Source organism: Camelina sativa, chromosome 8 (genome assembly GCF_030686135.1).
Source record: "Camelina sativa cultivar CO46 ecotype springtype chromosome 8, ASM3068613v1".
In the NCBI taxonomy this organism is placed as follows: domain Eukaryota; kingdom Viridiplantae; phylum Streptophyta; class Magnoliopsida; order Brassicales; family Brassicaceae; genus Camelina; species Camelina sativa.
In genome coordinates, this window is record NC_141887.1 from 7,642,576 (window position 1) to 7,657,868 (window position 15,293).

The following is a 15,293-nucleotide window of genomic DNA, read 5'->3' on the forward strand; positions in this document are numbered from 1 at the left end:
ATCTTTAGAATCAAGGTGTCTCTATCTACCAACTCGAAGGTGCCGATTCCTTGGGAGGATCATATCAAGTGGTATCAGAGCCTCAAGAATCATATCAAGTGGTATCAGAGCACACCCTTGAGTTCGATATTTTATCATCCTATCATTTTCTATCTTTTCACCTTCTATCTATCATCTTTCTATCTTTCCATCTTCTTTATTTCATTTTCTCATCTTTTCATCTTCTATATCTATTTTATTTATTTATTAAAAAAAAAGCAAAAAAAAAAAAGCAAAAGAAAAAAAAACAAAAGAAAAAAAAACAAAAAAAAACAAAGAAAAAAAAAAGAAAAAAAAAAGAGAAAAAAAGGTTATTTTCTATTCAAAAAAAAAACTACTTCTATCAATCGGTTCTATTTTATCTTTTGGTATCTCGCTGAGTTTGATTCTGTTTCGATCGTTTTGGAAAACACATTGGGTTTGATTGGTTTCTGTTCTATTAGAACCTTTGAGAGTCACTAGAACACACTTTGAGAGTTGAGAGTAAACACTTGTGAGGATTTTGTTTTTGTGAGTTTGTTCATCTTGCAGGTTTCTTCAAATATGGATGACGGAGAAAATAACAACCATGAAGTAGAACAACCCGGGAGACTTCAAAATATCCAGATGGAAGCATTGTTGGGAGAAATGCGGAGGATGATGAGGGTTGAGATGAATGCAGTCTATGAGAGGTTGGACGAAGTTCAAGCAGAAGCACAACAAAGGCAACCACAAAACTTGCCTAATCAACAAAGGAGAGTAGGAGAGGAGTTAAGAATGCCGAGAGATGTAGCAGCTGAAGATTACTACATTCGTAGTGGAAACTCATCTCAAGGAGGCCGAAGGAGACCTAGACGTGTGCGAGAAGGCAGAGAAAGAAATGATAATAACATTGGAGGGCTGAAGTTTAATATTCCACCATTTATTGGGAAGAATGATCCAGATGTCTACTTGGAGTGGGAGAAGAAGGTAGAACAAGTTTTCAATTTTCAACACTATTCTTAGATCATTAAGGTGCGAATGGCGGCTGTTGAGTTTAGTGAGTATGCGCTTAGCTGGTGGGATCAGTTGGTGATTTCACGAAGACGTAATGGCGAATATCCGATTGATACTTGGGCTGAGATGAAGGCTATCATGAGGAGAAGGTTTGTTCTGGGCCATTACCATCGCGATCTGCATCAAAAGCTAAGGAGACTGACTCATGGAAGTCGAAGTGTGGAGGATTACTATCAAGAGATGGAGATTCTTTTGATAAGAGCTGATGTGGTTGAGGACCGAGAAGTTATTATGGCTAGATTCATGAGTGGGTTGAACCGAGATGTCCAAGATAGGCTTGAGATGGAGCATTATGTGGAGCTTGAAGAGATGTTACATAAAGCAATCTTGGTGGAAAAGCAACTTAAAAGAAGAAGTTCTACGCGGATAACTTATGGTGCTGGTTCATCTAACCCAAAAATAAGTTACCAGAAGGAAGAAAAGCCAGTTGCTATTCCAAAGGCTGAAGCGAAGACAATTGTTGCCAATCAAGTTACCAAGGACAAAGCTGAGGCTACCAGAACCCGAGCTCGTGATGTGACGTGTTATAAGTGTCATGGGAGAGGACACTATGCACATGAATGTTCCAACAGAAGAACCATGATTCTCTTGGAGAATGGAGAGTTTGAATCAGAAAATGAAGAGGTGGTTTCTGATTCACTAGAAGAACTTGAAGAAATTCTAGAAAACGGTGAGATATTGGTGGCAAGGAGATCACTCAGTGTTCAAACTGCGATTGTGGAACATGAGCAAAGGGAGAATCTATTTCATACAAGGTGTCATGTCCGAGATAAGGTATGTTGACTCATAATTGATGGCGGGAGTTGTACTAATGTGGCAAGTGAAACAATGGTCAAGAAGCTTGGGCTAACTACGGAGAAACACCCGAAGCCATATATGTTGCAATGGCTTAATGATGATGGTTAGATGAAGGTTATTATCCAAGTAAAGGTTCCTATTATCATTGGGAAATATGAGGATGAGGTTTTGTGCGATGTTCTACCTATGGAGGCAAGTCATATTCTTTTGGGAAGACCATGGCAATCTGACCGGAGAACAACCCATGATCGTTTCACCAATCGATATTCTTTTGAGTTCAAAGGCAAGAAGATCATCTTAGTTCCGTTGACACCTCATGAAGTTTACCAAGATCAGTTGATTCTCAGGCAAAGGAAAGAAACAAACACCATGAGCGACCCCACAAACACAATTTACCAAAAAGAGAGCGAGAGTTTGAGAAAAACCAAGTCAAAGGCCTGCAAGAGAAAACCCGTGAGGCATTCAAATTTCTTTGTGAGAAAATGAGAGGTTAAGAGAGCTTTATATTCGAAACAACCTTTTATTATGTTTGTTTACAAAGAAACTCTCATGAGTTTTTCTGACCTTGCACCGGTGTTACCGAGTGAGAGAACCTTTCTTTTGCAGGATTTTGAGGACGTATTCCCGGAGGACAATCCGAAAAGCTTACCACCTATCCGTGGTATTGAACACCAAACCGACCAGCTTATAGGACTAATACCGTGGAGACCTTGGAGTTGCAAAGACAAGTTAATGAGCTCATGGAGAAGGGACATATCAGAGAGAGCATGAGCCCATGTGCAGTCCCAGTCCTACTTGTGTCCAAAAAGGATGGAAGTTGGCGCATGTGTGTTGATTGTAGAGCCATCAACAACATCACGGTAAAGTATCGTCATCCTATTCCTAGGCTTGATGATATGTTTGACGAACTGCATGGTTCTTGTGTCTTTTCTAAGATAGATCTCAAAAGTGGATATCACCAAATACGCATGAAAGAGGGTGATGAATGGAAAACTTCTTTCAAAACTAAGCATGGGTTGTATGAATGGTTGGTTATGCCTTTTGGGCTAACAAATGCACCCATCACTTTTATGAGGTTAATGAACCATGTTTTGAGAAAATTCATTGGAATCTTTGTTGTAGTTTACTTTGATGATATCTTAGTCTATAGCAAGAATTTAGAAGAACATGTTCAGCATCTAGAAGCGGTTCTTACAACTCTTAGAGAAGAGAAGTTGTTTGCTAATCTTAAGAAATGCACTTTTTGTATGGATAATCTTGTCTTTCTAGGTTTTGTTGTTAGTGCAAATGGCATTAAGGTTGATGAGGAGAAAGTTAAAGCTATCAGAGACTGGCAAAGTCCTAAGACCGTTGGAGAATTAAGGAGCTTTCATGGACTAGCTGGATTTTATAGGCGCTTTGTGAAGGACTTTAGCACTATAGCTGCACCACTTACAGAAGTTATCAAGAAGGATGTTGGATTCAAACCAGGAAACCAAGTGTGGGTTCACTTGAGAAAAGAACGGTTTCCAGCTGAAAGGAAGTCGAAATTGATGCCTAGAATCGATGGACCCTTTGAGATCACAAGAAAGATTAATGACAATGCTTACCAACTTGATCTTCAAGGTAAGTACAATGTGAGTTCAAACTTTAATGTTTCTGATTTAGTTCCTTTTGTGGCAGATGATCCAGATTTGAGGTCAAATCCTTTTCAAGAGGAGGGAGATGATGTGATCAAGGATGGATCTAAGGAGGATGAGCTTGTAGCTAAGCTTGAACATGAGGAAAGTGTAGCTGAGCTTGAACCAGAGGAGCTTGTAACTGAGGAACCATTGCTTGTACCTGAAGGACCAATGACTAGAGCAAAAGCTAAGAAGCTAAGGAATGCACTAAATGGTCTTATTCAAGAGCTTATGGCCAAAGAGAGTATGGAAAAATCTATTGGGTATGATACCTATCAAATCCAGCCTACTTTGAGCCTAATTCAAGTCCAAGAAAGCCCAAAATAATTACTTTGTTTTGTGGTCAAAGAAGAGTGACGAAAATTGAGATACATGCACCTAGAGTCACCTTGGGAATGACACCTTGGGAAGACAAACTTCAAGAGTTGAATCTTCATTCAACTATCTATCTTTATTGTTTTTTTTTAGTTTCAAGAATAATACTTGACTTTGTTACCAAGTTTTCTTTCCTATATAAACTCATGTAAGATCAATGAAATAATCAACCAACTTTTTTATAAAACCTTTTCTTTTCTTTGAGAGTGATTCTCTTCTGTTCTTTGTGGACAAAACCGATTGCTTGGTGTGATTCCAACAATCAAAACCGACTACTTGGTGTAATTCCAATAGTCAAAACCCGATCTCCTTGGTGAGAGGCTGAGAGATCCGATCTTTTTGGTGCGAGGCTAAAAGATCAAACCGGTATATCAAGAGTCTTTCCGCAACTCTTGTGCAACCATTCATTCCACCATCCTTATTCTTGAGGCTTCATCGTCTTTAGAATCAAGGTGTCTCTATCTACTAACTCGAAGGTGCCGATTCCTTGGAAGGGTCATATCAAGTGGTATCAGAGCCTCAAGAATCATACCACACACAGAATCCAAGGGTAACAATCTCATCAGAACCCCATTATTCATACGAGACAACCGACGTAGATATTCCTCCTTATAAAAACTCTCACAAATGCACCCCAAACCCCATCTCATCTAGTTATTGAGTCACACAACCAACCACCCCTAGTGACCGAGTAACAAGAGAGGTGGGCTGGAATATTTGATTTCGTCCACCCACGGACAACACTTCCCCACAAATACTCCAATTCACTATCAACTCCTTTAGTGCCTCCGACGTCCACGACATCACTTCTGTCGATCTCTCCTTATCCAACCCTAAATCCAGCTGTTTTCCAATGATCCAAACACACAAGAACATGCTGGTGTCGACCGACACAATCCTGGTGTCGCTCGACACCCCAACCTTACCACAAAACTGTCTATGCCAGACCTCAATACAAAACCTCGATTAAAACACAAACCAACCGTTCATTTCATACACCCAACGTTGGATATGGAGCATGTAGCACCACGAAGCTCTCCAACATATTTCAACCCAATCGGACTCCGTTTAATCCTCCAAACGCTGCCCCGAAATAGCCATCCTGGACCAGTTCTCGTTGTCCGTATGTTGGTGTTGGTGTCGACCGACGCCACTATTATTGATCAAGATAAGGTCGGACATGATATGGTCGGTCATGGCTTGGTCCGTACCATGGTCTAGTCCGTACGATTGTTAGTAAGACCACTAAGATGAAAATAAGAGGCCTAGTCATCTTACAAGGCCCAAGAGAAGAGAAGGATTGAGAAGAAGTCTTGTAGCCGTTGGAGATAAGGTCACATGTTTCCTTAAGAGAAACTATGGGACGTCGCTATCACTATGGGGATTTGCTCTATCTCTCTCTCCCCATTTCCCTATTGTATTCTCTCTCTTGTAAAAGGGTGTAGCCCTAGTTTCATATACTATTTAAGGCTCCTAGCCGACATTGTAAACCTTCAATTCTAATAGAATATTTTTTCTCTTTTATTCTCTTTGTTCATCAACCTTATCTATTATCTCATCACACTTAACTCTAAACTCTACTCTTATTCCGCTTAAACTAACATGGTATCAGAGCAAGTTTTTCGATTCACCACTCTCTAAACTCACTCTTTCTACTTACTCTACCTTAATCTTTACTCTTCTTTACTCTCTAGAAATCAAATCTTTTCTCGCCATGGAAACCGCAAAACCAATTGTTACTCCGGTGGTTCTCAAAGGTGCAAATTATCTCTTGTGGAAAAGAACCACAAAGACCGCCCTTAGTGGTCGGGGACTCTGGATTCATGTGGAAACAGACCAGCTCCTCAAGAAAGCCAACAAAGGGGACGACAAAGAAGAAAAGGAAGAAGAAAAGGAGGCTGAGCTCGAAAAGGAAGTCAAATGGTTCCAAGAAGATCAGACCGTGCTTGCCATTCTCCAAAACTCGCTGGACGCGCCCATCTTAGAAGCCTACTCCTATTGTGAGATGGCCAAGGAGCTATGGGATAATCTAGCGAACGTGTACGGGAATATAACTAACCTAACCCATGTGTTTGAAGTTAAGAAGGCCATTAACTTGGAGTTTACCAAGCACTTTGGGATGTTTTGGTTTCTTTGGGCCGAACTTGAGATGCTCCGGCCAAGCACCATAGATCCGGCGATTCTAAACGAAAGGAAAGAGCAAGATAAAGTCTTTGGCTTGCTACTCACCCTCAATCCCGCATTCAATGATCTCGTTAAGCATATCCTCTGCGGTGACAAGCTACCTACTCTCGTTGATGTGTGCGCCCAAGTTCAAAAGGAACAAGGGGAACTTGTCACAGCCAACAAAGGAGTCTACAAGCATGAGGAAAGGAAGACGGTGGTGTGTGACCACTGTAAGAAGAAAGGCCATGTGAAAGATTCCCCACCCTCATCTCAAGCCAGCCAACTTCAAGGCCAATCTTTTGCAAGAGGGTACAAGCGGCCAAGGGACCGGAACGGTGAACCAAGGAGGGGCAACGGCTATGGCAGCATCCTATGGAGACTTGGTGAGGAAGTCTGACCTGGAAGCCCTTATTAATTCCATTGCCGCACTCAAAGAATCTGGTACCACCTTCTTTGCTTCTAAACCAAGTAAAATGATTGTCATTGACTCGGGGGCTTCTCATCATATGATTAGTAACCCGGGTCTACTAGACAATATAGAACCAGCTCTAGGTAATGTTGTCATTGCTAATGGGGACCGTGTTCCTGTGACAGGTGTTGGTAACTTGAAACTGTTTGAACAGAACTCTAAAGCGTTTTACATGCCAACATTTACTTCTAATCTCTTATCAGTGAAGAAAGCAACTAATGATTTAAACTGCTATACTGTATTTGGTCCTAATAGTGTTCATTTTCAGGATATTAAGACCGGAAAGATACTTGGGGAAGGGAATGGAACCGGAGACCTTTATGTCTTAGAGAAAACTTCACAAAGTCCCTCTAATTTGACTTCCTTTTCCTCTTGTCTCTCGTCTAATAATAATAATGTACTGTGGCATGCTAGACTAGGCCATCCTTACTCTCGTGCTCTTGAGTTATTGTTGCCTAATGTCTCTTTTAGTAGTTCTAGTTGTGAGTCATGTATTCTTGAGAAACATTGTAGAACTGTTTTTCCAAAATCCTCTACTATTTATGAACATTGCTTTGATTTGGTTCACTATGATGTTTGGACATCAACATGCTTGTCTAGAGATAACAACAAGTATTTTGTGACATTTATTGATGAAAAGTCGAAATGTACTTGGTTAACATTGTTACCTTCTAAAGACCGGGTGTATGATGCATTTATAAATTTTCAAAACTATGTTACTAATCACTTTAATGCTAAGATCAAAGTGCTTAGGTCCGATAATGGAGGAGAATACACTAGTCACAAACTCAAAGAACATCTATCTAAGCATGACATCCTTCAACAAACCAGTTGTCCGTATACCCCTCAACAAAATGGCATGGCGGAAAGAAAGAACAGACATCTCATGGAGGTGGCCAGGTCGATGATGTTCCACATGAATGTTCCCAAGAGGTTTTGTGGAGACGTGGTCATGACAGCCTGCCATCTTATCAATCGGACGCCAACAAAAATCCTAAGCGATCTAACTCCTTTTGAAGTTCTTACTAAGACTAAACTATCACTAGACCACTTATGAGTGTTTGGCTGTGTGTGTTTTGTCTTAATACCAGGAGACCAAAGGAGTAAGCTCGATGCAAAGAGTACCAAAAGTATATTCATTGGCTACTCGACAACACAAAAGGGCTCCATGTGCTATGACTCGGCCAATGGTCGTATGTACGTGTCTCGGGATGTCAAATTCATGGAGAGTCAAGGATACTATGAGACAAAGGATTGGAACAGCCTCAAAGACCTCTCGCACTCCACCACTGACCGTGCCACCAATCTCTGATTTTTGCTTGAGCACTTAGGCGTCACCAAGCCATCATGTCCCGAGGGATCTCAAACGGCTCAACCTTCAGACGAGTCTACAGTATTACCAGACCCTCAAGATTCCCATGATACCGACCCTCAACCCGCATAAACCATCACCGAGCTGAGAGAGACACTACCCGGAGGAGCCTTGACAACGCCCTCGCCCCTACCGACTAACGGCAATGGGGCCAAGGTGGGCCAGACTGCACCATCATCATCCGAGACACTCTCATCTCAACAACCACTTCGGCAGAGCGACCGCCTCAAGTTTCATCCATCTACCTGGAAGAACAAGCGTGTCTACTACAACAATCAAGCTGTGGCTCATCCGATTCAGGTCGTATGTTCGCTTGCCCTATTGCCACCCGATCATGCAACATTCCTTGGGGCCATTGATGCACACTATATTCCCCGAACGTATGATGAGGCCAAAGATCACAAAGTGTGGCTAGACGCTGAGGCTGATGAAACCGGTGCTATGGTTCGCAATCACACTTGGGACGAGGCCGACCTACCTACCGGGAAGAAAGCGGTTAGCTCCAAATGGGTCTTTACCATCAAATACCTGAGCACTGGTGAGATCAAACGATACAAATCTCATCTAGTGGCCCGTGGTTTCACCCAAACCTACGACACCGATTACACGGACACCTTCGCTCCGGTTGCAAAGCTCCACACCATTCGGGTTGTTCTCTCCATTGCTACTAACTTATCGTGGGATCTTTGGCAAATGGATGTCAAGAATGCTTTCCTTCAGGGGGAGCTTGAAGAAGAAGTATACATGCATCCTCCACCGGGGTTAGAAGCCATGGTTGCAACGGGAAAAGTTCTCCGACTTCGCAAGGCCATTTATGGCCTCAAGCAGTCCCCTAGGGCCTGGTACCACAAACTGAGTTCTACTCTCAAAGCTAAGGATTCAAGCGTTCTGAAGCTGATCACACCCTCTTTACTCGTCGTTCCAAAAATGGTGTTGTAGTGGTCCTTATCTATGTTGATGACCTTATTATCTTCGGCGATGATAAAGAGGGCGTCCAGGCCACCAAGGCCTTTCTCCACTCTGCTTTTGATATTAAAGACCTTGGTGAACTTCGATATTTTCTTGGGATTGAGATCTATCGCTCATCGGAGGGTCTCTTTCGCTCTCAAAGGAAGTACACAATTTACCTCTTAGCCGAAACTGGTCGGCTTGGTGCGAAACCGGCTGTAACTCCACTGGAAAAGGGCTACCAGGCCAAGCGAAAGGGGGAGAGTATTCGGGCCAAGGAGGGACAACCGCGAGAACCCATGGACGAGCCATATGAGGATGTCACGCGATACCGCCGGCTTTTAGGTAAATTAATATATCTTACTATCACGCGACCTGACATATGTTACGCTGTGAAACAGGTTAGCCAATACATGAAGGCTCCAACCAATTATCACTGGAACATGGTCGAGAGGATCCGAAGTTATCTCAAGGGAAGCCCGGGTCAAGGCATATGGATGGGAAAGAATTCGAACACCGAACTAGTGGGCTATTGTGATGCTGATTATGCTGGAGATACTTTGGATAGGAGTTCAACCACTGGGTACTGTACATTTCTTGGAGGGAACTTGGTTACATGGAAGTCGAAGAAACAAAAAGTGGTCTCTTGTTCGAGCGCCGAAGCCGAGTATAGAGCGATGTGGAAGCTGACAAATGAACTGACTTGGTTGAAGGCACTTCTCAAGGATCTTGGCATCGACTCAAAGAAACCAATCACCATGCATTGTGATAATGAAGCTGCGATTCATATAGCCACGAATTCAGTCTTCCATGAGAGAACCAAACACATTGAAGTTGATTGTCACAAGGTTCGAGAAAAGATCGAAGAAGGGGTGATTTTGCCGTGTCACACTCGAAGTCAAGACCAATTGGCGGATATATTCACTAAGGCTGCATGTCCCAAGGTGTGTGAACACATTCATAGCAAGCTTGGGCTTGTAGACATCACTCGCCCTTGATCATCTCCTTTAATCCATGGACATCACACTCTTTTTCCCTTAACATAGTTTTGTCCCATGTGGTTTTCTATGCTAAGGTTTTTAATGAGGTGATGCTTCATGGGTTCCAAGCTTAGTAATTTCACTTGACTAAGTTTGAGGGGGAGTATTGATCAAGATAAGGTCGGACATGATCTGGTCGGTCATGGCTTGGTCCGTACCATGGTCTAGTCCGTACGATTGTTAGTAAGGCCACTAAGATGAAAATAAGAGGCCTAGTCATCTTACAAGGCCCAAGAGAAGAGAAGGATCGAGAAGAAGTCTTGTAGCCGTTGGAGATAAGGTCATATGTTTCCTTAAGAGAAACCATGGGACGTCGCTATCACTATGGGGATTCGCTCTATCTCTCTCTCCCCATGTCCCTATTGTATTCTCGCTCTTGTAAAAGGGTGTAGCCCTAGTTTCATATACAACATTGTTACTGTTTTTAGGATCAAAATATGTAACAATTCAATGCATTTAACTAATTATAAGAGTTTGGGTTGAATTTGGAGTGTCGATCGATTTCAAGCACCTCTCGGCCGTAATCAATTTCAAGCATCTCTCGGCCTAAACATTCTACTCATAACTTTGTGTAGTTTTGATATATTAAAGGAGTATTGCAGCTGCTGTAAAAAAAAAAAGTATTGCAGTCACTGAAGGACTTAATTAGGTAGACTAGGGAGGTTTAGCTGCCACCCCTAAAAAATTGGTAGTAAAATTGTAAAACTAAATAATATTTTTTCACTCTTCGGAAATTTTGTATGCCCCTAGTTAGTTATTTCTTTACCCATTTGACTTACAAAATCATTTAAAAAAGATATATCCAAATACAAAGGGAGACAAGTTCTTGAACTTTTTCTGTAAGACCTAATATTTATTAACTTTTAATTAACAATACATATCATAGTCCGTAGGTCATACCTATTACCAACTTTATAAAACAAAAGATATTTAAATATTCATAAGTCTTGCATACATTACTGTAATGATTAAGCTATCGGCTATCCTATGAATCAAAACTCGCAAATATCATCTCGTCAGCCAAATTGGTCGGCGATGAATATTCATAATAAAACATTTCGCTTGCTTTTGTACTTACGGATAGATGTCTAAGTAAGCTTCAATATATTAGCTATCTACATATATGTGTACATATATGCGAGAAAACACAAACCTGATACCAAAATCTAGCTGTAAGAGTAAGGACTGAATAACAGCATACGCCAACGCATTGCTGAAAACTTGTCCTTCCTTAATTAAGCGTCAAATAACCGAAAAACTTGATATTTGATTTCTAATGATATGTGTAAATGATAATTTTACAATGTAATCCATGCATTGATGCATGTACGTTATGTTTTTTTTTGTATTTTTCTATATCAACATGGTCTATTTATTCCAACTTTCATAACAACATGGTTAAATTATTCGAACATTTACTAACTTGTGCGCTAAAATAAATCCACCACTTGAACCTTTCTTTTTAAATAACAATTGTTCTTTCTTCCTTTCAAATTTTTCTCAACTTTGTTTACAACAAGTTATGTTCTAGGCTGCCTTTTTTTTTCTTTTTTTTGCATACCGTATTACGGTATTAGCTAGTTAATTACACCCACTTGATATAAAAACACGTCTAATAAAAAAGTAGAAGAGAAATTATAAGAATAGTTAATTATTAAAGATTTTTTTTTAAATTCACTCGTTACTAACTCATTACTAGAATATATCGTATAAAATAATATTTAAAATTATGTAAGAAATTTGGCCATAGACATTTTTTTAGAAAAAAAAATTATTTGGCCATCGTGTGAGAAAAGAATAACAAAATGTACCCATAGTAATAAAACCTCTATGAATTTTTTTGATAAATTCCCAAGTTAGATCAGTGTAATTTTTAACACAATTCAATATGATAATTATATATATTTTTATATCTATTTTAATATATGGTTCTATCAATATTATAAATTAATAAGTATAATAACTGTATAAACTAATCAAATATGTTAATTTATTTATATAAAACATATTATTTAGTGTTTGTAAATTAATAAAACTCAAAGTAGATAGCTCATAGCAGGATAGTAAATTGATTTTGTGTATAGGCTATTGTACTATCTTTCGACTTTCGAGACGTCCAACGTTAGAAACGTTCTCGTTGATTTAAAAAATGAAATAGGATTATATTTGACCATCCCAAAAGTCCGCTTTGACCGGGATAGAATACTTGCTACAGCAAGATCCGTTGATTAAGATAAGGGTATAAATTGCCTTCGCTAAGCAATGGGACTTGTGAATTTTTATAACCAGCTACAAGTCACTATTACTATTTGTCCTCGTTGTTGGCGACGAGAGGCGTTAGAGAAGATCCTCCCGTGGATCTTGAGCCGTCAGACTTGTGTTTTCTTTGAAACTTCCTCTTGATGAATATGAACATCTTTTCGTGTTGATTTGGGAATAAGACACTAATGTAGAAAGAAATCTATGATTGATGGTTTTTCTCTATAAAACATATATTTATTTATTTATAGCTGAAGATCGATGTAGCAAAATGACTCTAAATTCAACTATTTCCGTAAATAGTAAAGAGTTAGTTGCCCTTCTGCAATTAATATAGGGAATTTAACAGTAAATTAAAGTAACAGAAAATGTCATTTTCAATTTCCAGTTTCAAATTCTATGATTATTGGTTGATGTCTCATCCGTTGATTACCTACTAGTATTTGAGTAGTAGAATACATTAGACCGTTCAATGATGTCCACCTGACTAGTACTCTATGATATATTCTAATCAATTAAAACACACAAAATGCTGAAGAGGGTAAAGGATCGATCGATAAATTTTACAGAATAATATTATCGAGATCTCAGCGTACGTATTCAGCGTACGTATATATAGTAAGTAGATTAGGCCTGCATATTAACGCTATTATAAGAAAAATATATAAAATTTTAAGTTGTATTCAAAATATTAATTTTCTTTAATTTGACTTTTTTTTAAATCCGATTTAGAGTTCACACACTCCATCTTACAATACAATTTCTTTGTATATTTACATGATAATAAAATTAGATTTTAATTCTATGCACTCAATACCAATGAGTAACATTGATAATTTTCATATAAAAAAATGTACATTATATCAAATATATATCTTACTCAATATTTTTTAAAAACTAAAAGTTAATAAAACATAATTCTCAAAAAAAACTGAAAACTAATTTTATCTCATATTTGAAAAAGTAACAATATCTTAAATAGATTTGTTTCTTATTTTGTAATCTCATACGTAATAGTTTTACTACTTGTCCAACTAATTTTAAATAAAACTATACTAACATTATCATAAATTAATTAAAAATTTAAAGACGTTATCATGAGAAAATTATTTGTTAATGTAAAGGTGATTAACTACAATCCTTTTTCTTTTAGGATTAATAATTGACAGTATAATTTATTTAATTATGGTATTATAGTAATTAATTGTATAATTTTTTAATTCTTTTTCTTACAGAATTAGTAATTTAAAATTAGAATTGTTATTATTTTTTATGTACATATATGAAATATCTTTTTATATTTATTAAATTGTTTAATTTTTTAATTTCTTATAATTTACAAATATGTTAAAACAAAGTTTTTGTATTACACATGACAATTCATTAATTTTTAGAATTGACACGTGTGGCGAAGTTACTAACTTTGAAAACCAAGGTTTATATAATAACATAATATTAAATAAGTTATCAAATCATTCACCGATTAAAAAACTTAAGAAAATTACATTGATTTCTTATTTTTCTTATATTATGTTAATCACTAATTTTAACACATTAAATCTTTTTATATTTTAATCACGTTTCTGTATAAATTTCTTTTATACTATATGATTATAATAAATAATAATTGCAATTTAATTGCAAATATTTTCCTTGTTAATTGAAACTAAAGTGCATATATTTTCCTTATTAATTGCAATTAAATTGCAAATAATTTCCTTATTAACTGCACATATTTTTCTACTGAAGTTAGTAATTTAATAGATAACTTTCCTATTAGAATTAGGTGATGTAACATATTACTTTTAGTTTTATATACTTTTCAAAAATATTAATTTTAATCCTTTTATTTTTAGGATTTTTTAATTTTCTTATAATTATTAAATATGTTTTTTTCACACATATCAAAATATTATCGATATACTTGACAAACATGTCACGATTATATGAATTACTAACTTTGAAAACTGTGTTAGAGAAGATCCTCCGATGGATCTTGAGCCGTCAGAGTTGTGCTTTCTTTGAAACTTCGTCTTGATGAATCTGAACATCTTTTCGTGTTGATTTGGGAATAAGACACTAATGTAGAGAGAAATCTATGATTGATGGTTTTTCTCTATAAAACATACATTTATTTATTTATAGCTGAAGATCGATGTAGCAAAATAACTCTGAATTCAACTATTTCCGTAAATAGTAAAGAGTTAGTTGCCCTTCTGCAATTAATATAGAGAATTTAACAGTAAATTAAAGTAACAGAAAATGTCATTTTCAATTTCCAGTTTCAAATTCTATGATTATTGGTTGATTTCTCATCCGTTGATTACCTACAAGTATTTGAGTAGTAGAATACATTAGACCGTTCAATAATGTCCACCTGACTAGTACTCTATGATATATTCTAATCAATTAAAACACACAAAATGCTGAAGAGGGTAAAGGATCGATCGATAAATTTTACAGAATAATATTATCGAGACCTCAGCGTACGTATATATAGTAAGTAGATTAGGCCTGCATATTAACGCTATTATAAGAAAAATATGTAAAATTTTAAGTTGTATTCAAAATATTAATTTTCTTTAATTTGACTTTTTTTTAACCCGATTTAGAGTTCACACACTCCATCTTGCAATACAATTTCTTTGTATATTTACATGATAATAAAATTAGATTTTAATTCTATTCACTCAATCCCAATGAGTAACATTTATAATTTTCATATAAAAAAATATGCATTATATCATATTTATATCTTACTTAATATTTTTTAAAAACTAAAAGTTAATAAAACATAATTCTCAAAAAAAAAACTGAAAACTAATTTTATCTCATATTTGAAAAAATAACATTATCTTAAATATATTTGTTTCCCATTTTGTAATCTCATACGTAATAGTTTTACTACTTGTCCAACTAATTTTAAATAAAACTATACTAACATTATCATAAATTAATCAAAAATTCGAAGACGTTATCATGAAAAAATTATTTGTTTATGTAAAGAAGGTTAACTACAATCCTTTTTCTTTTAGGATTAATAATTGACAGTATAATTTATTTAATTATGGTATTATAGTAATTAGCTGTATAATTTTTTAATTCTTTTTCTGAGAGAATTAGTCATTTAA